Here is a 17,500-nt window from a genome sequence, read left to right as displayed (position 1 = left end):
TCTACAGCCACACCACACTGGATACGCCCAATCTCATCTGATATTGGAAGCTAAGCAGTGTTGGGCCTGGTTAGTACTTGGATGGGAGACCACCTGGGAATACAAGGTGCTGTAGATATTTTTATACTGCCAACACCGTTCTGTTGATGCATTCCATTTTCAAACGTATTCATTTATGAACCAGTAGTTAGAAGTAGAAAAGTTCAAACAGAAACCACAAAGCTCATCTACAGCCACACCACAGTGGATACGCCAAATCTCATCTGATCTTGGAAGCTAAGCAGTGTTGGGCCTGGTCAGTACTTGGATGGGAGACCACCTGGGAATACAAGGTACTGTAGATATTTTTATACTGCCAACACCGTTCTGTTGATGCATTCCATTTTCAAACGTATTCATTTATGAACCAGTTGTTAGAAGTAGAAAAGTTCTAACAGAAACCATAAAGCTCATCTACAGCCACACCACACTGGATATGCCCAATCTCATCTGATCTTGGAAGCTAAGCAGTGTTGGGCCTGGTTAGTACTTGGATGGGAGACCCCTTGGGAATACAAGGTGCTGTAGATATTTTTATACTACCAACACCATTCTGTTGATGCATTCCATTTTAAAAAGTATTCATTTATGAACCAGTAGTTAGAAGTAGAAAAGTTCTAACAGAAACCAGAAAGTTCATCTACAGCAACACCACACTGGATACGCCCAATCTCATCTGATCTTGTTAGCTAAGCAGTGTTGGGCCTGGTTAGTACTTGGATGGGAGACCACATGGGAATACAAGGTGCTGTAGATATTTTTATACTGCCAACACCGTTCTGTTGATGCATTCCATTTTCAAATGTATTCATTTATGAACCAGTAGTTAGAAGTAGAAAAGTTCTAACAGAAACCACAAAGCTCATCTACAGCCACACCACACTGGGTACGCCCAATCTCATCTGATCTTGGAAGCTAAGCAGTGTTGGGCCTGGTTAGTACTTGGATGGGAGACCACCTAGGAATACAAGGTGCTGTAGATATTTTTATACTGCCAACACCGTTCTGTTGATGCATTCAATTTTCAAATGTATTCATTTATGAACCAGTAGTTAGAAGTAGAAAAGTTCTAACAGGAACCAGAAAGTTCATCTACAGCAACACCACACTGGATACGCCCAATCTCATCTGATCTTGGAAGCTAAGCAGTGTTGGGGCTGGTTAGTACTTGGATGGGAGACCACCTGGGAATACAAGGTGCTGTAGATATTTTTATACTGCCAACACCGTTCTGTTGATGCATTCCATTTTCAAACGTATTCATTTATGAACCAGTAGTTAGAAGTAGAAAAGTTCTAACAGAAACCGCAAAGCTCATCTACAGCCACACCACACTGGATACGCCCAATCTCATCTGATCTTGGAAGCTAAGCAGTGTTGGGCCTGGTTAGTACTTGGATGGGAGACCACCTGGGAATACAAGGTGCTGTAGCTATTTTTATACTGCCAACACCGTTCTGTTGATGCATTCCATTTTAAAACGTATTCATTTATGAACCAGTAGTTAGAAGTAGAAAAGTTCTAACAGAAACCACTAAGCTCATCTACAGCCACACCACACTGGATACGCCCAATCTCATCTGATCTTGGAAGCTAAGCAGTTTTGGGCCTGGTTAGTACTTGGATGGGAGACCACCTGGGAATACAAGGTGCTGTAGATATTTTTATACTGCCAACACCGGTCTGTTGATGCATTCCATTTTCAAACGTTTTCATTTATGAACCAGTAGTTAGAAGTAGAAAAGTTCTAACAGAAACCACAAAGCTCATCTACAGCCACACCACACTGGATACGCCCAATCTCATCTGATCTTGGAAGCTAAGCAGTGTTGGGCCTGGTTAGTACTTGGATGGGAGACCACCTAGGAATACAAGGTGCTGTAGATATTTTTATACTGCCAACACCGTTCTGTTGATGCATTCAATTTTCAAATGTATTCATTTATGAACCAGTAGTTAGAAGTAGAAAAGTTCTAACAGAAACCAGAAAGTTCATCTACAGCAACACCACACTGGATACGCCCAATCTCATCTGATCTTGGAAGCTAAGCAGTGTTGGGGCTGGTTAGTACTTGGATGGGAGACCACCTGGGAATACAAGGTGCTGTAGATATTTTTATACTGCCAACACCGTTCTGTTGATGCATTCCATTTTCAAACGTATTCATTTATGAACCAGTAGTTAGAAGTAGAAAAGTTCTAACAGAAACCGCAAAGCTCATCTACAGCCACACCACACTGGATACGCCCAATCTCATCTGATCTTGGAAGCTAAGCAGTGTTGGGCCTGGTTAGTACTTGGATGGGAGACCACCTGGGAATACAAGGTGCTGTAGCTATTTTTATACTGCCAACACCGTTCTGTTGATGCATTCCATTTTAAAACGTATTCATTTATGAACCAGTAGTTAGAAGTAGAAAAGTTCTAACAGAAACCACTAAGCTCATCTACAGCCACACCACACTGGATACGCCCAATCTCATCTGATCTTGGAAGCTAAGCAGTGTTGGGCCTGGTTAGTACTTGGATGGGAGACCACCTGGGAATACAAGGTGCTGTAGATATTTTTATACTGCCAACACCGTTCTGTTGATGCATTCCATTTTCAAACGTATTCATTTATGAACCAGTAGTTAGAAGTAGAAAAGTTCTAACAGAAACCACAAAGCTCATCTACAGCCACACCACACTGGATACGCCCAATCTCATCTTATCTTGGAAGCTAAGCAGTGTTGGGCCTGGTTAGTACTTGGATGGGAGACCACCTGGGAATACAAGGTGCTGTAGATATTTTTATACTGCCAACACCGTTCTGTTGATGCATTCCATTTTCAAACGTATTCATTTATGAACCAGTAGTTAGAAGTAGAAAAGTTCAAACAGAAACCACAAAGCTCATCTACAGCCACACCACACTGGATACGCCCAATCTCATCTGATCTTGGAAGCTAAGCAGTGTTGGGCCTGGTTAGTACTTGGATGGGAGACCACCTGGGAATACAAGGTGCTGTAGCTATTTTTATACTGCCAACACCGTTCTGTTGATGCATTCCATTTTAAAACGTATTCATTTATGAACCAGTAGTTAGAAGTAGAAAAGTTCTAACAGAAACCACTAAGCTCATCTACAGCCACACCACACTGGATATGCCCAATCTCATCTGATCTTGGAAGCTAAGCAGTGTTGGGCCTGGTTAGTACTTGGATGGGAGATCACCTGGGAATACAAGGTGCTGTAGATATTTTTATACTGCCAACACCGTTCTGTTGATGCATTCCATTTTCAAACGTATTCATTTATGAACCAGTAGTTAGAAGTAGAAAAGTTCTAACAGAAACCACCAAGCTCATCTACAGCTACACCACACTGGATACGCCCAATCTCATCTGATCTTGGAAGCTAAGCAGTGTTGGGCCTGGTAAGTACTTGGATGGGAGACCACCTGGGAATACAAGGTGCTGTAGATATTTTTATACTGCCAACACCGTTCTGTTGATGCATTCCATTTTCAAACGTATTCATTTATGAACCAGTAGTTAGAAGTAGAAAAGTTCTAACAGAAACCACAAAGCTCATCTACAGCCACACCACACTGGATACGCCCAATCTCATCTTATCTTGGAAGCTAAGCAGTGTTGGGCCTGGTTAGTACTTGGATGGGAGACCACCTGGGAATACAAGGTGCTGTAGATATTTTTATACTGCCAACACCGTTCTGTTGATGCATTCCATTTTCAAACGTATTCATTTATGAACCAGTAGTTAGAAGTAGAAAAGTTCAAACAGAAACCACAAAGCTCATCTACAGCCACACCACACTGGATACGCCCAATCTCATCTGATCTTGGAAGCTAAGCAGTGTTGGGCCTGGTTAGTACTTGGATGGGAGACCACCTGGGAATACAAGGTGCTGTAGCTATTTTTATACTGCCAACACCGTTCTGTTGATGCATTCCATTTTAAAACGTATTCATTTATGAACCAGTAGTTAGAAGTAGAAAAGTTCTAACAGAAACCACTAAGCTCATCTACAGCCACACCACACTGGATATGCCCAATCTCATCTGATCTTGGAAGCTAAGCAGTGTTGGGCCTGGTTAGTACTTGGATGGGAGATCACCTGGGAATACAAGGTGCTGTAGATATTTTTATACTGCCAACACCGTTCTGTTGATGCATTCCATTTTCAAACGTATTCATTTATGAACCAGTAGTTAGAAGTAGAAAAGTTCTAACAGAAACCACCAAGCTCATCTACAGCTACACCACACTGGATACGCCCAATCTCATCTGATCTTGGAAGCTAAGCAGTGTTGGGCCTGGTAAGTACTTGGATGGGAGACCACCTGGGAATACAAGGTGCTGTAGATATTTTTATACTGCCAACACCGTTCTGTTGATGCATTCCATTTTCAAACGTATTCATTTATGAACCAGTAGTTAGAAGTAGAAAAGTTCTAACAGAAACCACAAAGCTCATCTACAGCCACACCACACTGGATACGCCCAATCTCATCTGATCTTGGAAGCTAAGCAGTGTTGGGCCTGGTTTGTACTTGGATGGGAGACCACCTGGGAATACATGGTGCTGTAGATATTTTTATACTGCCAACACCGTTCTGTTGATGCATTCCATTTTAAAACGTATTCATTTATGAACCAGTAGTTAGAAGTAGAAAAGTTCTAACAGAAACCAGAAAGTTCATCTACAGCAACACCACACTGGATACGCCCAATCTCATCTGATCTTGGAAGCTAAGCAGTGTTGGGCCTGGTTAGTACTTGGATGGGAGACCACCTGGGAATACAAGGTGCTGTAGATATTTTTAAACTGACAACACCGTTCTGTTGATGCATTCCATTTTCAAACGTATTCATTTATGAACCAGTAGTTAGAAGTAGAAAAGTTCTAACAGAAACCACGAAGCTCATCTACAGCCACACCACACTGGATACGCCCAATCTCATCTGATCTTGGAAGCTAAGCAGTGTTGGGCCTGGTTAGTACTTGGATGGGAGACCACCTGGGAATACAAGGTGCTGTAGATATTTTTATACTACCAACACCGTTCTGTTGATGCATTCCATTTTCAAACGTATTCATTTATGAACCAGTAGTTAGAAGTAGAAAAGTTCAAACAGAAACCACAAAGCTCATCTACAGCCACACCACACTGGATACGCCCAATCTCATCTGATCTTGGAAACTAAGCAGTGTTGGGCCTGGTTAGTACTTGGATGGGAGGTCACCTGGGAATACAAGGTGCTGTAGATATTTTTATACTGCCAACACCGTTCTGTTGATGCATTCTATTTTAAAACGTATTCATTTATGAACCAGTAGTTAGAAGTAGAAAAGTTCTAACAGAAACCAGAAAGTTCATCTACAGCAACACCACACTGGATACGCCCAATCTCATCTGATCTTGGAAGCTAAGCAGTGTTGGGCCTGGTTAGTACTTGGATGATAGACCACCTGGGAATACAAGGTGCTGTAGATATTTTTATACTGCCAACACCGTTCTGTTGATGCATTCCATTTTCAAACGTTTTCATTTATGAACCAGTAGTTAGAAGTAGAAAAGTTCTAACAGAAACCACAGAGCTCATCTACAGCTACACCACACTGGATACGCCCAATCTCATCTGATCTTGGAAGCTAAGCAGAGTTGGGCCTGGTTAGTACTTGGATGGGAGACCACCTGGGAATACAAGGTGCTGTAGATATTTTTATACTGCCAACACCGTTCTGTTGATGCATTCCATTTTCAAACGTATTCATTTATGAACCAGTAGTTAGAAGTAGAAAAGTTCTAACAGAAACCACAAAGCTCATCTACAGCCACACCACACTGGATACGCCCAATCTCATCTGATCTTGGAAGCTAAGCAGTGTTGGGCCTGGTTAGTACTTGGATGGGAGACCACCTGGGAATACAAGGTGCTGTAGATATTTTTATACTGCCAACACCGTTCTGTTGATGCATTCCATTTTCAAACGTATTCATTTATGAACCAATAGTTAGAAGTAGAAAAGTTCAAACAGAAACCACTAAAGCTCATCTACAGCCACACCACACTGGATACGCCCAATCTCATCTGTTCTTGGAAGCTAAGCAGTGTTGGGCCTGGTTAGTACTTGGATGGGAGACCACCTGGGAATACAAGGTGCTGTAGCTATTTTTATACTGCCAACACCGTTCTGTTGAAGCATTCCATTTTAAAACGTATTCATTTATGAACCAGTAGTTAGAAGTAGAAAAGTTCTAACAGAAACCACTAAGCTCATCTACAGCCACACCACACTGGATACGCCCAATCTCATCTGATCTTGGAAGCTAAGCAGTGTTGGGCCTGGTTAGTACTTGGATGGGAGACCACCTGGGAATACAAGGTGCTGTAGATATTTTTATACTGCCAACACCGTTCTGTTGATGCATTCCATTTTCAAATGTATTCATTTATGAACCAGTAGTTAGAAGTAGAAAAGTTCTAACATAAACCACCAAGCTCATCTACAGCTACACCACACTGGATACGCCCAATCTCATCTGATCTTGGAAGATAAGCAGTGTTGGGCCTGGTTAGTACTTGGATGGGAGACCACCTGGGAATACAAGGTGCTGTAGATATTTTTATACTGCCAACACCGTTCTGTTGATGCATTCCATTTTCAAACGTATTCATTTATGAACCAGTAGTTAGAAGTAGAAAAAATCTAACAGAAACCACAAAGCTCATCTACAGCCACACCACACTGGATACGCCCAATCTCATCTGATCTTGGAAGCTAAGCAGTGTTGGGCCTGGTTAGTACATGGATGGGAGACCACCTGGGAATACATGGTGCTGTAGATATTTTTATACTGCCAACACCGTTCTGTTGATGCATTCCATTTTAAAACGTATTCATTTATGAACCAGTTGTTAGAAGTAGAAAAGTTCTAACAGAAACCACAAAGCTCATCTACAGCAACACCACACTGGATACGCCCAATCTCATCTGATCTTGGAAGCTAAGCAGTGTTGGGCCTGGTTAGTACTTGGATGGGAGACCACCTGGGAATACAAGGTGCTGTAGATATTTTTATACTGCCAACACCGTTCTGTTGATGCATTCCATTTTCAAACGTTTTCATTTATGAACCAGTAGTTAGAAGTAGAAAAGTTCTAACAGAAACCACGAAGCTCATCTACAGCCACACCACACTGGATACGCCCAATCTCATCTGATCTTGGAAGCTAAGCAGTGTTGGGCCTGGTTAGTACTTGGATGGGAGACCACCTGGGAATACAAGGTGCTGTAGATATTTTTATACTACCAACACCGTTCTGTTGATGCATTCCATTTTCAAACGTATTCATTTATGAACCAGTAGTTAGAAGTAGAAAAGTTCAAACAGAAACCACAAAGCTCATCTACAGCCACACCACACTGGGTACGCCCAATCTCATCTGATCTTGGAAGCTAAGCAGTGTTGGGCCTGGCTAGTACTTGGATCGGAGACCACCTAGGAATACAAGGTGCTGTAGATATTTTTATACTGCCAACACCGTTCTGTTGATGCATTCAATTTTCAAATGTATTCATTTATGAACCAGTAGTTAGAAGTAGAAAAGTTCTAACAGAAACCAGAAAGTTCATCTACAGCAACACCACACTGGATACGCCCAATTTCATCTGATCTTGGAAGCTAAGCAGTGTTGGGCCTGGTTAGTACTTGGATGGGAGACCACCTGGGAATACAAGGTGCTGTAGATATTTTTATACTGCCAACACCGTTCTGTTGATGCATTCCATTTTCAAACGTATTCATTTATGAACCAGTAGTTAGAAGTAGAAAAGTTCTAACAGAATCCACAAAGCTCATCTACAGCCACACCACACTGGATACGCCCAATCTCATCTGATCTTGGAAACTAAGCAGTGTTGGGCCTGGTTAGTACTTGGATGGGAGGCCACCTGGGAATACAAGGTGCTGTAGATATTTTTATACTGCCAACACCGTTCTGTTGATGCATTCCATTTTAAAACGTATTCATTTATGAACCAGTAGTTAGAAGTAGAAAAGTTCTAACAGAAACCAGAAAGTTCATCTACAGCAACACCACACTGGATACGCCCAATCTCATCTGATCTTGAAAGCTAAGCAGTGTTGGGCCTGGTTAGTACTTGGATGGGAGACCACCTGGGAATACAAGGTGCTGTAGATATTTTTATACTGCCAACACCGTTCTGTTGATGCATTCCATTTTCAAACGTTTTCATTTATGAACCAGTAGTTAGAAGTAGAAAAGTTCTAACAGAAACCACAGAGCTCATCTACAGCCACACCACACTGGATACGCCCAATCTCATCTGATCTTGGAAGCTAAGCAGAGTTGGGCCTAGTTAGTACTTGGATGGGAGACCACCTGGGAATACAAGGTGCTGTAGATATTTTTATACTACCAACACCGTTCTGTTGATGCATTCCATTTTCAAACATATTCATTTATGAACCAGTAGTTAGAAGTAGAAAAGTTCTAACAGAAACCACAAAGCTCATCTACAGCCACACCACACTGGATACGCCCAATCTCATCTGATCTTGGAAGCTAAGCAGTGTTGGGCCTGGTTAGTACTTGGATGGGAGACCACCTGGGAATACAAGGTGCTGTAGATATTTTTATACTGCCAACACCGTTCTGTTGATGCATTCCATTTTCAAACGTATTCATTTATGAACCAGTAGTTAGAAGTAGAAAAAATCTAACAGAAACCACAAAGCTCATCTACAGCCACACCACACTGGATACGCCCAATCTCATCTGATCTTGGAAGCTAAGCAGTGTTGGGCCTGGTTAGTACATGGATGGGAGACCACCTGGGAATACATGGTGCTGTAGATATTTTTATACTGCCAACACCGTTCTGTTGATGCATTCCATTTTAAAACGTATTCATTTATGAACCAGTTGTTAGAAGTAGAAAAGTTCTAACAGAAACCACAAAGCTCATCTACAGCAACACCACACTGGATACGCCCAATCTCATCTGATCTTGGAAGCTAAGCAGTGTTGGGCCTGGTTAGTACTTGGATGGGAGACCACCTGGGAATACAAGGTGCTGTAGATATTTTTATACTGCCAACACCGTTCTGTTGATGCATTCCATTTTCAAACGTTTTCATTTATGAACCAGTAGTTAGAAGTAGAAAAGTTCTAACAGAAACCACGAAGCTCATCTACAGCCACACCACACTGGATACGCCCAATCTCATCTGATCTTGGAAGCTAAGCAGTGTTGGGCCTGGTTAGTACTTGGATGGGAGACCACCTGGGAATACAAGGTGCTGTAGATATTTTTATACTACCAACACCGTTCTGTTGATGCATTCCATTTTCAAACGTATTCATTTATGAACCAGTAGTTAGAAGTAGAAAAGTTCAAACAGAAACCACCAAGCTCATCTACAGCTACACCACACTGGATAAGCCCAATCTCATCTGATCTTGGAAGCTAAGCAGAGTTGGGCCTGGTTAGTACTTGGATGGGAGACCACCTGGGAATACAAGGTGCTGTAGATATTTTTATACTGCCAACACCGTTCTGTTGATGCATTCCATTTTCAAACGTATTCATTTATGAACCAATAGTTAGAAGTAGAAAAAATCTAACAGAAACCACAAAGCTCATCTACAGCCACACCACACTGGATACGCCCAATCTCATCTGATCTTGGAAGCTAAGCAGTGTTGGGCCTGGTTAGTACTTGGATGGGAGACCACCTGGGAATACATGGTGCTGTAGATATTTTTATACTGCCAACACCGTTCTGTTGATGCATTCCATTTTCAAACGTATTCATTTATGAACCAATAGTTAGAAGTAGAAAAGTTCTAACAGAAACCACAAAGTTCATCTACAGCCACACCACAATGGATACGCCCAATCACAACTGATCTTGGAAGCTAAGCAGTGTTGGGCCTGGTTAGTACTTGGATGGGAGACCACCTGGGAATACAAGGTGCTGTAGATATTTTTATACTGCCAACACCGTTCTGTTGATGCATTCACTTTTCAAATGTATTCATTTATGAACCAGTAGTTAGAAGTAGAAAAGTTCAAACAGAAAGCACAAAGCTCATCTACAGCCACACCACACTGGATACGCCCAATCTCATCTGATCTTGGAAGCTAAGCAGTGTTGGGCCTGGTCAGTACTTGTATGGGAGACCACCTGGGAATACAAGGTGCTGTAGATATTTTTATACTGCCAACACCGTTCTGTTGATGCATTCCATTTTCAAACGTATTCATTTATGAACCAGTAGTTAGAAGTAGAAAAGTTCTAACAGAAACCACAAAGCTCATCTACAGCCACACAACACTGGATACGCCCAATCTCATCTGATCTTGGAAGCTAAACAGTGTTGGGCCTGGTTAGTACTTGGATGGGAGACCACCTGGGAATGCAAGGTGCTGTAGATATTTTTATACTGCCAACACCGTTCTGTTGATGCATTCCATTTTCAAACGTATTCATTTATGAACCAGTAGTTAGAAGTAGAAAAGTTCTAACAGAAACCATAAAGCTCATCTACAGCCACACCACACTGGATACGCCCAATCTCATCTGATCTTGGAAGCTAAGCAGTGTTGGGCCTGGTTAGTACTTGGATGGGAGACCACCTGGGAATACAAGGTGCTGTAGATAATTTTATACTGCCAACACCGTTCTGTTAAAGCATTCCATTTTCAAACGTATTCATTTATGAACCAGTAGTTAGAAGTAGAAAAGTTCTAACAGAAACCACAAAGTTCATCTACAGCCACACCACACTGGATACGCCCAATCTCATCTGATCTTGGAAGCTAAGCAGTGTTGGGCCTGGTTAGTACTTGGATGGGAGACCACCTGGGAATACAAGGTGCTGTAGATATTTTTATACTACCAACACCGTTCTGTTGATGCATTCCATTTTCAGACGTATTCATTTATGAACCAGTAGTTAGAAGTAGAAAAGTTCTAACAGAAACCACAAAGTTCATCTACACCTACACCACACTGGATATGCCCAATCTCATCTGATCATGGAAGCTAAGCAGTGTTGGGCCTGGTTAGTACTTGGATGGGAGACCACCTGGGAATACAAGGTGCTGTAGATATTTTTATACTACCAACACCGTTATGTTGATGCATTCCATTTTCAAACGTATTCATTTATGAACCAGTAGTTAGAAGTAGAAAAGTTCTAACAGAAACCATAAAGCTCATCTACAGCCACACCACACTGGATACGCCCAATCTCATCTGATCTTGGAAGCTAAGCAGTGTTGGGCCTGGTTAGTACTTGGATGGGAGACCACCTGGGAATACAAGGTGCTGTAGATAATTTTATACTGCCAACACCGTTCTGTTGATGCATTCCATTTTCAAACGTATTCATTTATGAACCAGTAGTTAGAAGTAGAAAAGTTCTAACAGAAACCACAAAGTTCATCTACAGCCACACCACACTGGATACGCCCAATCTCATCTGATCTTGGAAGCTAAGCAGTGTTGGGCCTGGTTAGTACTTGGATGGGAGACCACCTGGGAATACAAGGTTCTGTAGATATTTTTATACTGCCAACACCGTTCTGTTGATGCATTCCATTTTCAAACGTATTCATTTATGAACCAGTAGCTAGAAGTAGAAAAGTTCTAACAGAAACCAGAAAGTTCATCTACAGCAACACCACACTGGATACGCCCAATCTCATCTGATCTTGGAAGCTAAGCAGTGTTGGGCCTGGTTAGTACTTGGATAGGAGACCACCCGGTAATACAAGGTGCTGTAGATATTTTTATACTGCCAACACCGTTCTGTTGATGCATTCCATTTTCAAACGTATTCATTTATGAACCAGTAGTTAGAAGTAGAAAAGTTCTAACAGAAACCACAAAGCTCATCTACAGCCACAGCACACTGGATACGCCCAATCTCATCTGATCTTGGAAGCTAAGCAGTGTTGGGCCTGGTTAGTACTTGGATGGGAGACCACCTGGGAATACAAGATGCTGTAGATATTTTTATACTGCCAATACCGTTCTGTTGATGCATTCCATTTTCAAATGTTTTCATTTATGAACCAGTAGTTAGAAGTAGAAAAGTTCTAACAGAAACCACAAAGCTCATCTACAGCCACATCACACTGGATACGCCCAATCTCATCTGATCTTGGAAGCTAAGCAGTGTTGGGCCTGGTTAGTACTTGGATTGGAGACCACCTGGGAATACAAGGTGCTGTAGATATTTTTATACTACCAACACCGTTCTGTTGATGCATTCCATTTTAAAACATATTCATTTATGAACCAGTAGTTAGAAGTAGAAAAGTTCAAACAGAAACCACAAAGCTCATCTACAGCCACACCACACTGGATACGCCCAATCTCATCTGATCTTGGAAGCTAAGCAGTGTTGGGCCTGGTTAGTACTTGGATGGGAGACCACCTGGGAATACAAGGTGCTGTAGATATTTTTATACTGCCAACACCGTTCTGTTGATGCATTCCATTTTCAAACGTATTCATTTATGAACCAGTAGTTAGAAGTAGAAAAGTTCTAACAGAAACCACAAAGCTCATCTACAGCCACACCACACTGGATACGCCCAATCTCATCTGATCTTGGAAGCTAAGCAGTGTTGGGCCTGGTTAGTACTTGGATGGGAGACCACATGGGAATACAAGGTGCTGTAGATATTTTTATACTGCCAACACAGTTCTGTTGATGCATTCAATTTTCAAACATATTCATTTATGAACCAGTAGTTAGAAGTAGAAAAGTTCTAACAGAAACCAGAAAGTTCATCTACAGCAAGACCACACTGGATACGCCCAATCTCATCTGATCTTGGAAGCTAAGCAGTGTTGGGCCTGCTTAGTACTTGGATGGGAGACCACTGGGGAATACAAGGTGCTGTAGATATTTTTATACTGCCAACACCGTTCTGTTGATGCATTCAATTTTCAAATGTATTCATTTATGAACCAGTAGTTAGAAGTAGAAAAGTTCTAACAGAAACCACAAAGCTCATATACAGCCACACCACACTGGATACGCCCAATCTCATCTGATCTTGGAAGCTAAGCAGTGTTGGGCCTGGTTAGTACTTGGATGGGAGACCACCTGGGAATACAAGGTGCTGTAGATATTTTTATACTACCAACACCGTTCTGTTGATGCATTCCATTTTAAAACATATTCATTTATGAACCAGTAGTTAGAAGTAGAAAAGTTCAAACAGAAACCACAAAGCTCATCTACAGCCACACCACACTGGATACGCCCAATCTCATCTGATCTTGGAAGCTAAGCAGTGTTGGGCATGGTTAGTACTTGGATGGGAGACCACCTGGGAATACAAGGTGCTGTAGATATTTTTATACTGCCAACACCGTTCTGTTGATGCATTCAATTTTCAAATGTTTTCATTTATGAACCAGTAGTTAGAAGTAGAAAAGTTCTAACAGAAACCACAAAGCTCATATACAGCCACACCACACTGGATACGCCCAATCTCATCTGATCTTGGAAGCTAAGCAGTGTTGGGCCTGGTTAGTACTTGGATGGGAGACCACCTGGGAATACAAGGTGCTGTAGATATTTTTATACTGCCAACACCGTTCTGTTGATGCATTCAATTTTCAAATGTATTCATTTATGAACCAGTAGTTAGAAGTAGAAAAGTTCAAACATAAACTACAAAGCTCATCTACAGCCACACCACACTGGATACGCCCAATCTCATCTGATCTTGGAAGCTAAGCAGTGTTGGGCCTGCTTAGTACTTGGATGGGAGACCACTGGGGAATACAAGGTGCTGTAGATATTTTTATACTGCCAACACCGTTCTGTTGATGCATTCCATTTTCAAACGTATTCATTTATGAACCAGTAGTTAGAAGTAGAAAAGTTCTAACAGAAACCATAAAGCTCATCTACAGCCACACCACACTGGATACGCCCAATCTCATCTGATCTTGGAAGCTAAGCAGTGTTGGGCCTGGTTAGTACTTGGATGGGAGACCACCTGGGAATACAAGGTGCTGTAGATATTTTTATACTACCAACACCGTTCTGTTGATGCATTCCATTTTCAAACGTATTCATTTATGAACCAGTAGTTAGAAGTAGAAAAGTACTAACAGAAACCTTAAAGCTCTTCTACAGCCACACCACACTGGATATGCCCAATCTCATCTGATCTTGTTAACTAAGCAGTGTTGGGCCTGGTTAGTACTTGGATGGGAGACCACCTGGGAATACAAGGTGCTGTAGATATTTTTATACTGCCAACACCGTTCTGTTGATGCATTCCATTTTCAAATGTATTCATTTATGAACCAGTAGTTAGAAGTAGAAAAGTTCAAACAGAAACCACAAAGCTCATCTACAGCCACACCACACTGGATACGCCCAATCTCATCTGATCTTGGAAGCTAAGCAGTGTTGGGCCTGGTTAGTACTTGGATGGGAGACCACCTGGGAATACAAGGTGCTGTAGATATTTTTATACTGCCAACACCGTTCTGTTGATGCATTCTATTTTCAAATGTATTCATTTATGAACCAGTAGTTAGAAGAAGAAAAGTTCTAACAGAAACCATAAAGCTCATCTACAGCCACACCACACTGGATATGCCCAATCTCATCTGATCTTGGAAGCTAAGCAGTGTTGGGCCTGGTTAGTACTTGGATGGGAGACCACCTGGGAATACAAGGTGCTGTAGATATTTTTATACTACCAACACCGTTCTGTTGATGCATTCCATTTTCAAACGTATTCATTTATGAACCAGTAGTTAGAAGTAGAAAAGTTCTAACAGAAACCACAAAGCTCATCTACAGCCACACCACACTGGATACGCCCAATCTCATCTGATCTTGGAAGCTAAGCAGTGTTGGGCCTGGTTAGTACTTGGATGGGAGACCACCTGGGAATACAAGGTGCTGTAGATATTTTTATACTGCCAACACCGTTCTGTTGATGCATTCCATTTTCAAACGTCTTCATTTATGAACCAGTAGTTAGAAGTAGAAAAGTTCTAACAGAAACCATAAAGCTCATCTACAGCCACACCACATTGTATACGCCCAATCTCATCTGATCTCGGAAGCTAAGCAGTGTTGGGCTTGGTTAGTACTTGGATGGGAGACCACCTGGGAATACAAGGTGCTGTAGATATTTTTATACTACCAACACCGTTCTGTTGATGCATTCCATTTTCAAACGTATTCATTTATGAACCAGTAGTTAGAAGTAGAAAAGTACTAACAGAAACCATACAGCTATTCTACAGCCACACCACACTGGATATGCCCAATCTCATCTGATCTTGGAAGCTAAGCAGTATTGAGCCTGGTTAGTACTTGGATGGGAGACCACCTGGGAATACAAGGTGCTGTAGATATTTTTATACTGCCAACACCATTCTGTTGATGCATTCCATTTTAAAACGTATTCATTAATGAACCAGTAGTTAGAAGTATAAAAGTTCTAACAGAAACCAGAAAATTCATCTACAGCAAGACCACACTGGATACGCCCAATCTCATCTGATCTTGGAAGCTAAGCAGTGTTGGGCCTGCTTAGTACTTGGATGGGAGACCACCGGGGAATACAAGGTGCTGTAGATATTTTTATACTGCCAACACCGTTCTGTTGATGCATTCAATTTTCAAATGTATTCATTTATGAACCAGTAGTTAGAAGTAGAAAAGTTCAAACAGAAACAACAAAGCTCATCTACAGCCACACCACACTGGATACGCCCAATCTCATCTGATCTTGGAAGCTAAGCAGTGTTGGGCCTGGTTAGTATTTGGATGGGAGACCACCTGGGAATACAAGGTGCTGTAGATATTTTTATACTGCCAACACCGTTCTGTTGATGCATTCCATTTTCAAACGTATTCATTTATGAACCAGTAGTTAGAAGTAGAAAAGTTCTAACAGAAACCACAAAGCTCATCTACAGCCACAGCACACTGGATACGCCCAATCTCATCTGATCTTGGAAGCTAAGCAGTGTTGGGCCTGGTTAGTACTTGGATGGGAGACCACCTGGGAATACAAGGTGCTGTAGATATTTTTATACTGCCAACACCGTTCTGTTGATGCATTCCATTTTCAAACGTCTTCATTTATGAACCAGTAGTTAGAAGTAGAAAAGTTCTAACAGAAACCATAAAGCTCATCTACAGCCACACCACACTGTATACGCCCAATCTCATCTGATCTTGGAAGCTAAGCAGTGTTGGGCCTGGTTAGTACTTGGATGGGAGACCACCTGGGAATACAAGGTGCTGTAGATATTTTTATACTACCAACACCGTTCTGTTGATGCATTCCATTTTCAAACGTATTCATTTATGAACCAGTAGTTAGAAGTAGATAAGTACTAACAGAAATCATAAAGCTATTCTACAGCCACACCACACTGGATATGCCCAATCTCATCTGATCTTGGAAGCTAAGCAGTGTTGAGCCTGGTTAGTACTTGGATGGGAGACCACCTGGGATACAAGGTGCTGTAGATATTTTTATACTGCCAACACCATTCTGTTGATGCATTCCATTTTAAAACGTATTCATTAATGAACCAGTAGTTAGAAGTAGAAAAGTTCTAACAGAAACCAGAAAGTTCATCTACAGCAAGACCACACTGGATACGCCCAATCTCATCTGATCTTGGAAGCTAAGCAGTGTTGGGCCTGCTTAGTACTTGGATGGGAGACCACCGGGGAATACAAGGTGCTGTAGATATTTTTATACTGCCAAGACCGTTCTGTTGATGCATTCAATTTTCAAATGTATTCATTTATGAACCAGTAGTTAGAAGTAGAAAAGTTCAAACAGAAACAACAAAGCTCATCTACAGCCACACCACACTGGATACGCCCAATCTCATCTGATCTTGGAAGCTAAGCAATGTTGGGCCTGGTTAGTACTTGGATGGGAGACCACCTGGGAATACAAGGTGCTGTAGATATTTTTATACTGCCAACACCGTTCTGTTGATGCATTCCATTTTCAAACGTATTAATTTATGAACCAGTAGTTAGAAGTAGAAAAGTTCTAACAGAAACCACAAATCTCATCTACAGCCACAGCACACGGGATACGCTCAATCTCATCTGATCTTGGAAGCTAAGTAGTGTTGGGCCTGGTTAGTACTTGGATGGGAGACCACCTGGGAATACAAGGTGCTGTAGATATTTTTATACTGCCAACACCGTTCTGTTGATGCATTCCATTTTCAAACGTTTTCATTTATGAACCAGTAGTTAGAAGTAGAAAAGTTCTAACAGAAACCACAAAGCTCATCTACAGCCACACCACACTGGATACGCCCAATCTCATCTGATCTTGGAAGCTAAGCAGTGTTGGGCCTGGTTAGTACTTGGATGGGAGACCACCTGGG

At 41.7% G+C, this 17,500-nt stretch overlaps 65 non-coding genes and 13 pseudogenes across 65 annotated transcripts in view; all 78 read left to right on the top strand.

Annotated features, from left to right (window-relative positions):
- Window positions 1–118, top strand: part of LOC135038479 (5S ribosomal RNA) — a 119-nt gene extending 1 nt beyond the window's left edge. The window contains exon 1 of the ribosomal RNA XR_010232842.1: window positions 1–118. This exon is cut by the window's left edge and continues 1 nt beyond it. This is a non-coding gene — a ribosomal RNA (5S ribosomal RNA).
- Window positions 119–225: 107 nt separating this feature from the next.
- Window positions 226–344, top strand: LOC135039234 (5S ribosomal RNA; annotated as a pseudogene).
- A 107-nt stretch (window positions 345–451) lies between these two features.
- On the top strand, window positions 452–570 carry LOC135039789 (5S ribosomal RNA). Its single transcript, XR_010233781.1, has one exon. It is a non-coding gene; the product is annotated as a 5S ribosomal RNA (ribosomal RNA).
- Window positions 571–677: 107 nt separating this feature from the next.
- LOC135039084 (5S ribosomal RNA) lies at window positions 678–796 on the top strand (annotated as a pseudogene).
- A 107-nt stretch (window positions 797–903) lies between these two features.
- Window positions 904–1,022, top strand: LOC135038611 (5S ribosomal RNA). Its single transcript, XR_010232969.1, has one exon. It is a non-coding gene; the product is annotated as a 5S ribosomal RNA (ribosomal RNA).
- Window positions 1,023–1,129: 107 nt separating this feature from the next.
- On the top strand, window positions 1,130–1,248 carry LOC135038984 (5S ribosomal RNA). Its single transcript, XR_010233333.1, has one exon. It is a non-coding gene; the product is annotated as a 5S ribosomal RNA (ribosomal RNA).
- Window positions 1,249–1,355: 107 nt separating this feature from the next.
- Window positions 1,356–1,474, top strand: LOC135039711 (5S ribosomal RNA). Its single transcript, XR_010233708.1, has one exon. It is a non-coding gene; the product is annotated as a 5S ribosomal RNA (ribosomal RNA).
- Window positions 1,475–1,581: 107 nt separating this feature from the next.
- LOC135038591 (5S ribosomal RNA) lies at window positions 1,582–1,700 on the top strand. The gene has a single exon (XR_010232949.1). It is a non-coding gene; the product is annotated as a 5S ribosomal RNA (ribosomal RNA).
- Window positions 1,701–1,807: 107 nt separating this feature from the next.
- Window positions 1,808–1,926, top strand: LOC135039701 (5S ribosomal RNA). The gene has a single exon (XR_010233698.1). It is a non-coding gene; the product is annotated as a 5S ribosomal RNA (ribosomal RNA).
- Window positions 1,927–2,033: 107 nt separating this feature from the next.
- Window positions 2,034–2,152, top strand: LOC135038983 (5S ribosomal RNA). The gene has a single exon (XR_010233332.1). It is a non-coding gene; the product is annotated as a 5S ribosomal RNA (ribosomal RNA).
- Window positions 2,153–2,259: 107 nt separating this feature from the next.
- On the top strand, window positions 2,260–2,378 carry LOC135039710 (5S ribosomal RNA). The gene has a single exon (XR_010233707.1). It is a non-coding gene; the product is annotated as a 5S ribosomal RNA (ribosomal RNA).
- Window positions 2,379–2,485: 107 nt separating this feature from the next.
- LOC135039163 (5S ribosomal RNA) lies at window positions 2,486–2,604 on the top strand. The gene has a single exon (XR_010233385.1). It is a non-coding gene; the product is annotated as a 5S ribosomal RNA (ribosomal RNA).
- A 107-nt stretch (window positions 2,605–2,711) lies between these two features.
- On the top strand, window positions 2,712–2,830 carry LOC135038897 (5S ribosomal RNA). Its single transcript, XR_010233248.1, has one exon. It is a non-coding gene; the product is annotated as a 5S ribosomal RNA (ribosomal RNA).
- Window positions 2,831–2,937: 107 nt separating this feature from the next.
- On the top strand, window positions 2,938–3,056 carry LOC135039709 (5S ribosomal RNA). The gene has a single exon (XR_010233706.1). It is a non-coding gene; the product is annotated as a 5S ribosomal RNA (ribosomal RNA).
- Window positions 3,057–3,163: 107 nt separating this feature from the next.
- On the top strand, window positions 3,164–3,282 carry LOC135038682 (5S ribosomal RNA). Its single transcript, XR_010233038.1, has one exon. It is a non-coding gene; the product is annotated as a 5S ribosomal RNA (ribosomal RNA).
- Window positions 3,283–3,389: 107 nt separating this feature from the next.
- LOC135039760 (5S ribosomal RNA) lies at window positions 3,390–3,508 on the top strand. The gene has a single exon (XR_010233753.1). It is a non-coding gene; the product is annotated as a 5S ribosomal RNA (ribosomal RNA).
- Window positions 3,509–3,615: 107 nt separating this feature from the next.
- On the top strand, window positions 3,616–3,734 carry LOC135038896 (5S ribosomal RNA). The gene has a single exon (XR_010233247.1). It is a non-coding gene; the product is annotated as a 5S ribosomal RNA (ribosomal RNA).
- A 107-nt stretch (window positions 3,735–3,841) lies between these two features.
- On the top strand, window positions 3,842–3,960 carry LOC135039708 (5S ribosomal RNA). Its single transcript, XR_010233705.1, has one exon. It is a non-coding gene; the product is annotated as a 5S ribosomal RNA (ribosomal RNA).
- Window positions 3,961–4,067: 107 nt separating this feature from the next.
- LOC135038681 (5S ribosomal RNA) lies at window positions 4,068–4,186 on the top strand. The gene has a single exon (XR_010233037.1). It is a non-coding gene; the product is annotated as a 5S ribosomal RNA (ribosomal RNA).
- Window positions 4,187–4,293: 107 nt separating this feature from the next.
- Window positions 4,294–4,412, top strand: LOC135039759 (5S ribosomal RNA). The gene has a single exon (XR_010233752.1). It is a non-coding gene; the product is annotated as a 5S ribosomal RNA (ribosomal RNA).
- Window positions 4,413–4,519: 107 nt separating this feature from the next.
- On the top strand, window positions 4,520–4,638 carry LOC135039704 (5S ribosomal RNA). The gene has a single exon (XR_010233701.1). It is a non-coding gene; the product is annotated as a 5S ribosomal RNA (ribosomal RNA).
- Window positions 4,639–4,745: 107 nt separating this feature from the next.
- Window positions 4,746–4,864, top strand: LOC135039656 (5S ribosomal RNA). Its single transcript, XR_010233654.1, has one exon. It is a non-coding gene; the product is annotated as a 5S ribosomal RNA (ribosomal RNA).
- A 107-nt stretch (window positions 4,865–4,971) lies between these two features.
- On the top strand, window positions 4,972–5,090 carry LOC135039150 (5S ribosomal RNA). The gene has a single exon (XR_010233383.1). It is a non-coding gene; the product is annotated as a 5S ribosomal RNA (ribosomal RNA).
- A 107-nt stretch (window positions 5,091–5,197) lies between these two features.
- Window positions 5,198–5,316, top strand: LOC135039098 (5S ribosomal RNA; annotated as a pseudogene).
- A 107-nt stretch (window positions 5,317–5,423) lies between these two features.
- On the top strand, window positions 5,424–5,542 carry LOC135039112 (5S ribosomal RNA; annotated as a pseudogene).
- Window positions 5,543–5,649: 107 nt separating this feature from the next.
- LOC135038608 (5S ribosomal RNA) lies at window positions 5,650–5,768 on the top strand. The gene has a single exon (XR_010232966.1). It is a non-coding gene; the product is annotated as a 5S ribosomal RNA (ribosomal RNA).
- Window positions 5,769–5,875: 107 nt separating this feature from the next.
- LOC135039139 (5S ribosomal RNA) lies at window positions 5,876–5,994 on the top strand. Its single transcript, XR_010233382.1, has one exon. It is a non-coding gene; the product is annotated as a 5S ribosomal RNA (ribosomal RNA).
- Window positions 5,995–6,102: 108 nt separating this feature from the next.
- Window positions 6,103–6,221, top strand: LOC135038767 (5S ribosomal RNA). The gene has a single exon (XR_010233121.1). It is a non-coding gene; the product is annotated as a 5S ribosomal RNA (ribosomal RNA).
- Window positions 6,222–6,328: 107 nt separating this feature from the next.
- Window positions 6,329–6,447, top strand: LOC135039126 (5S ribosomal RNA). Its single transcript, XR_010233381.1, has one exon. It is a non-coding gene; the product is annotated as a 5S ribosomal RNA (ribosomal RNA).
- A 107-nt stretch (window positions 6,448–6,554) lies between these two features.
- LOC135039732 (5S ribosomal RNA) lies at window positions 6,555–6,673 on the top strand. Its single transcript, XR_010233728.1, has one exon. It is a non-coding gene; the product is annotated as a 5S ribosomal RNA (ribosomal RNA).
- Window positions 6,674–6,780: 107 nt separating this feature from the next.
- On the top strand, window positions 6,781–6,899 carry LOC135038453 (5S ribosomal RNA). The gene has a single exon (XR_010232817.1). It is a non-coding gene; the product is annotated as a 5S ribosomal RNA (ribosomal RNA).
- A 107-nt stretch (window positions 6,900–7,006) lies between these two features.
- On the top strand, window positions 7,007–7,125 carry LOC135039655 (5S ribosomal RNA). Its single transcript, XR_010233653.1, has one exon. It is a non-coding gene; the product is annotated as a 5S ribosomal RNA (ribosomal RNA).
- A 107-nt stretch (window positions 7,126–7,232) lies between these two features.
- LOC135039115 (5S ribosomal RNA) lies at window positions 7,233–7,351 on the top strand. Its single transcript, XR_010233380.1, has one exon. It is a non-coding gene; the product is annotated as a 5S ribosomal RNA (ribosomal RNA).
- Window positions 7,352–7,458: 107 nt separating this feature from the next.
- On the top strand, window positions 7,459–7,577 carry LOC135039198 (5S ribosomal RNA; annotated as a pseudogene).
- Window positions 7,578–7,684: 107 nt separating this feature from the next.
- LOC135038673 (5S ribosomal RNA) lies at window positions 7,685–7,803 on the top strand. Its single transcript, XR_010233029.1, has one exon. It is a non-coding gene; the product is annotated as a 5S ribosomal RNA (ribosomal RNA).
- Window positions 7,804–7,910: 107 nt separating this feature from the next.
- LOC135038870 (5S ribosomal RNA) lies at window positions 7,911–8,029 on the top strand. Its single transcript, XR_010233221.1, has one exon. It is a non-coding gene; the product is annotated as a 5S ribosomal RNA (ribosomal RNA).
- A 107-nt stretch (window positions 8,030–8,136) lies between these two features.
- LOC135038699 (5S ribosomal RNA) lies at window positions 8,137–8,255 on the top strand. Its single transcript, XR_010233055.1, has one exon. It is a non-coding gene; the product is annotated as a 5S ribosomal RNA (ribosomal RNA).
- Window positions 8,256–8,362: 107 nt separating this feature from the next.
- LOC135039777 (5S ribosomal RNA) lies at window positions 8,363–8,481 on the top strand. The gene has a single exon (XR_010233770.1). It is a non-coding gene; the product is annotated as a 5S ribosomal RNA (ribosomal RNA).
- Window positions 8,482–8,588: 107 nt separating this feature from the next.
- LOC135039104 (5S ribosomal RNA) lies at window positions 8,589–8,707 on the top strand. The gene has a single exon (XR_010233379.1). It is a non-coding gene; the product is annotated as a 5S ribosomal RNA (ribosomal RNA).
- Window positions 8,708–8,814: 107 nt separating this feature from the next.
- On the top strand, window positions 8,815–8,933 carry LOC135038452 (5S ribosomal RNA). Its single transcript, XR_010232816.1, has one exon. It is a non-coding gene; the product is annotated as a 5S ribosomal RNA (ribosomal RNA).
- Window positions 8,934–9,040: 107 nt separating this feature from the next.
- On the top strand, window positions 9,041–9,159 carry LOC135039654 (5S ribosomal RNA). The gene has a single exon (XR_010233652.1). It is a non-coding gene; the product is annotated as a 5S ribosomal RNA (ribosomal RNA).
- A 107-nt stretch (window positions 9,160–9,266) lies between these two features.
- Window positions 9,267–9,385, top strand: LOC135039092 (5S ribosomal RNA). Its single transcript, XR_010233378.1, has one exon. It is a non-coding gene; the product is annotated as a 5S ribosomal RNA (ribosomal RNA).
- A 107-nt stretch (window positions 9,386–9,492) lies between these two features.
- LOC135039014 (5S ribosomal RNA) lies at window positions 9,493–9,611 on the top strand. Its single transcript, XR_010233362.1, has one exon. It is a non-coding gene; the product is annotated as a 5S ribosomal RNA (ribosomal RNA).
- Window positions 9,612–9,718: 107 nt separating this feature from the next.
- LOC135039484 (5S ribosomal RNA) lies at window positions 9,719–9,837 on the top strand. Its single transcript, XR_010233488.1, has one exon. It is a non-coding gene; the product is annotated as a 5S ribosomal RNA (ribosomal RNA).
- Window positions 9,838–9,944: 107 nt separating this feature from the next.
- LOC135038973 (5S ribosomal RNA) lies at window positions 9,945–10,063 on the top strand. Its single transcript, XR_010233323.1, has one exon. It is a non-coding gene; the product is annotated as a 5S ribosomal RNA (ribosomal RNA).
- Window positions 10,064–10,170: 107 nt separating this feature from the next.
- On the top strand, window positions 10,171–10,289 carry LOC135038605 (5S ribosomal RNA). Its single transcript, XR_010232963.1, has one exon. It is a non-coding gene; the product is annotated as a 5S ribosomal RNA (ribosomal RNA).
- A 107-nt stretch (window positions 10,290–10,396) lies between these two features.
- Window positions 10,397–10,515, top strand: LOC135039012 (5S ribosomal RNA). Its single transcript, XR_010233360.1, has one exon. It is a non-coding gene; the product is annotated as a 5S ribosomal RNA (ribosomal RNA).
- Window positions 10,516–10,622: 107 nt separating this feature from the next.
- Window positions 10,623–10,741, top strand: LOC135039080 (5S ribosomal RNA). The gene has a single exon (XR_010233377.1). It is a non-coding gene; the product is annotated as a 5S ribosomal RNA (ribosomal RNA).
- Window positions 10,742–10,848: 107 nt separating this feature from the next.
- On the top strand, window positions 10,849–10,967 carry LOC135039069 (5S ribosomal RNA). Its single transcript, XR_010233376.1, has one exon. It is a non-coding gene; the product is annotated as a 5S ribosomal RNA (ribosomal RNA).
- Window positions 10,968–11,074: 107 nt separating this feature from the next.
- Window positions 11,075–11,193, top strand: LOC135039285 (5S ribosomal RNA; annotated as a pseudogene).
- Window positions 11,194–11,300: 107 nt separating this feature from the next.
- On the top strand, window positions 11,301–11,419 carry LOC135039057 (5S ribosomal RNA). The gene has a single exon (XR_010233375.1). It is a non-coding gene; the product is annotated as a 5S ribosomal RNA (ribosomal RNA).
- A 107-nt stretch (window positions 11,420–11,526) lies between these two features.
- LOC135038615 (5S ribosomal RNA) lies at window positions 11,527–11,645 on the top strand. Its single transcript, XR_010232973.1, has one exon. It is a non-coding gene; the product is annotated as a 5S ribosomal RNA (ribosomal RNA).
- A 107-nt stretch (window positions 11,646–11,752) lies between these two features.
- LOC135039243 (5S ribosomal RNA) lies at window positions 11,753–11,871 on the top strand (annotated as a pseudogene).
- Window positions 11,872–11,978: 107 nt separating this feature from the next.
- On the top strand, window positions 11,979–12,097 carry LOC135039087 (5S ribosomal RNA; annotated as a pseudogene).
- Window positions 12,098–12,204: 107 nt separating this feature from the next.
- Window positions 12,205–12,323, top strand: LOC135039024 (5S ribosomal RNA). The gene has a single exon (XR_010233371.1). It is a non-coding gene; the product is annotated as a 5S ribosomal RNA (ribosomal RNA).
- A 107-nt stretch (window positions 12,324–12,430) lies between these two features.
- Window positions 12,431–12,549, top strand: LOC135039045 (5S ribosomal RNA). The gene has a single exon (XR_010233374.1). It is a non-coding gene; the product is annotated as a 5S ribosomal RNA (ribosomal RNA).
- Window positions 12,550–12,656: 107 nt separating this feature from the next.
- On the top strand, window positions 12,657–12,775 carry LOC135039503 (5S ribosomal RNA). The gene has a single exon (XR_010233507.1). It is a non-coding gene; the product is annotated as a 5S ribosomal RNA (ribosomal RNA).
- A 107-nt stretch (window positions 12,776–12,882) lies between these two features.
- LOC135039068 (5S ribosomal RNA) lies at window positions 12,883–13,001 on the top strand (annotated as a pseudogene).
- A 107-nt stretch (window positions 13,002–13,108) lies between these two features.
- Window positions 13,109–13,227, top strand: LOC135039807 (5S ribosomal RNA). Its single transcript, XR_010233799.1, has one exon. It is a non-coding gene; the product is annotated as a 5S ribosomal RNA (ribosomal RNA).
- A 107-nt stretch (window positions 13,228–13,334) lies between these two features.
- LOC135038567 (5S ribosomal RNA) lies at window positions 13,335–13,453 on the top strand. Its single transcript, XR_010232926.1, has one exon. It is a non-coding gene; the product is annotated as a 5S ribosomal RNA (ribosomal RNA).
- A 107-nt stretch (window positions 13,454–13,560) lies between these two features.
- LOC135039806 (5S ribosomal RNA) lies at window positions 13,561–13,679 on the top strand. The gene has a single exon (XR_010233798.1). It is a non-coding gene; the product is annotated as a 5S ribosomal RNA (ribosomal RNA).
- A 107-nt stretch (window positions 13,680–13,786) lies between these two features.
- On the top strand, window positions 13,787–13,905 carry LOC135038803 (5S ribosomal RNA). Its single transcript, XR_010233157.1, has one exon. It is a non-coding gene; the product is annotated as a 5S ribosomal RNA (ribosomal RNA).
- A 107-nt stretch (window positions 13,906–14,012) lies between these two features.
- On the top strand, window positions 14,013–14,131 carry LOC135039032 (5S ribosomal RNA). The gene has a single exon (XR_010233372.1). It is a non-coding gene; the product is annotated as a 5S ribosomal RNA (ribosomal RNA).
- A 107-nt stretch (window positions 14,132–14,238) lies between these two features.
- On the top strand, window positions 14,239–14,357 carry LOC135039132 (5S ribosomal RNA; annotated as a pseudogene).
- A 107-nt stretch (window positions 14,358–14,464) lies between these two features.
- Window positions 14,465–14,583, top strand: LOC135039021 (5S ribosomal RNA). Its single transcript, XR_010233368.1, has one exon. It is a non-coding gene; the product is annotated as a 5S ribosomal RNA (ribosomal RNA).
- A 107-nt stretch (window positions 14,584–14,690) lies between these two features.
- Window positions 14,691–14,809, top strand: LOC135039589 (5S ribosomal RNA). Its single transcript, XR_010233589.1, has one exon. It is a non-coding gene; the product is annotated as a 5S ribosomal RNA (ribosomal RNA).
- A 107-nt stretch (window positions 14,810–14,916) lies between these two features.
- On the top strand, window positions 14,917–15,035 carry LOC135039009 (5S ribosomal RNA). The gene has a single exon (XR_010233357.1). It is a non-coding gene; the product is annotated as a 5S ribosomal RNA (ribosomal RNA).
- A 107-nt stretch (window positions 15,036–15,142) lies between these two features.
- On the top strand, window positions 15,143–15,261 carry LOC135038902 (5S ribosomal RNA). Its single transcript, XR_010233254.1, has one exon. It is a non-coding gene; the product is annotated as a 5S ribosomal RNA (ribosomal RNA).
- Window positions 15,262–15,368: 107 nt separating this feature from the next.
- Window positions 15,369–15,487, top strand: LOC135039239 (5S ribosomal RNA; annotated as a pseudogene).
- Window positions 15,488–15,594: 107 nt separating this feature from the next.
- LOC135038992 (5S ribosomal RNA) lies at window positions 15,595–15,713 on the top strand. Its single transcript, XR_010233341.1, has one exon. It is a non-coding gene; the product is annotated as a 5S ribosomal RNA (ribosomal RNA).
- A 107-nt stretch (window positions 15,714–15,820) lies between these two features.
- LOC135039778 (5S ribosomal RNA) lies at window positions 15,821–15,939 on the top strand. Its single transcript, XR_010233771.1, has one exon. It is a non-coding gene; the product is annotated as a 5S ribosomal RNA (ribosomal RNA).
- Window positions 15,940–16,046: 107 nt separating this feature from the next.
- On the top strand, window positions 16,047–16,165 carry LOC135038695 (5S ribosomal RNA). Its single transcript, XR_010233051.1, has one exon. It is a non-coding gene; the product is annotated as a 5S ribosomal RNA (ribosomal RNA).
- Window positions 16,166–16,272: 107 nt separating this feature from the next.
- Window positions 16,273–16,391, top strand: LOC135039520 (5S ribosomal RNA). Its single transcript, XR_010233523.1, has one exon. It is a non-coding gene; the product is annotated as a 5S ribosomal RNA (ribosomal RNA).
- A 107-nt stretch (window positions 16,392–16,498) lies between these two features.
- On the top strand, window positions 16,499–16,616 carry LOC135039300 (5S ribosomal RNA; annotated as a pseudogene).
- Window positions 16,617–16,723: 107 nt separating this feature from the next.
- LOC135038991 (5S ribosomal RNA) lies at window positions 16,724–16,842 on the top strand. The gene has a single exon (XR_010233340.1). It is a non-coding gene; the product is annotated as a 5S ribosomal RNA (ribosomal RNA).
- Window positions 16,843–16,949: 107 nt separating this feature from the next.
- LOC135038418 (5S ribosomal RNA) lies at window positions 16,950–17,068 on the top strand. The gene has a single exon (XR_010232782.1). It is a non-coding gene; the product is annotated as a 5S ribosomal RNA (ribosomal RNA).
- A 107-nt stretch (window positions 17,069–17,175) lies between these two features.
- On the top strand, window positions 17,176–17,294 carry LOC135039276 (5S ribosomal RNA; annotated as a pseudogene).
- Window positions 17,295–17,401: 107 nt separating this feature from the next.
- Window positions 17,402–17,500, top strand: part of LOC135038997 (5S ribosomal RNA) — a 119-nt gene continuing 20 nt past the window's right edge. Inside the window, exon 1 of the ribosomal RNA XR_010233346.1 lies at window positions 17,402–17,500. This exon is cut by the window's right edge and continues 20 nt beyond it. This is a non-coding gene — a ribosomal RNA (5S ribosomal RNA).

The sequence above is a fragment of the Pseudophryne corroboree genome, unplaced genomic scaffold (assembly GCF_028390025.1).
Source record: "Pseudophryne corroboree isolate aPseCor3 unplaced genomic scaffold, aPseCor3.hap2 scaffold_711, whole genome shotgun sequence".
NCBI lineage: Eukaryota > Metazoa > Chordata > Amphibia > Anura > Myobatrachidae > Pseudophryne > Pseudophryne corroboree.
Note: the sequence above shows the minus strand (reverse complement) of the source record. Positions and strands in the feature narration are given on the sequence as shown.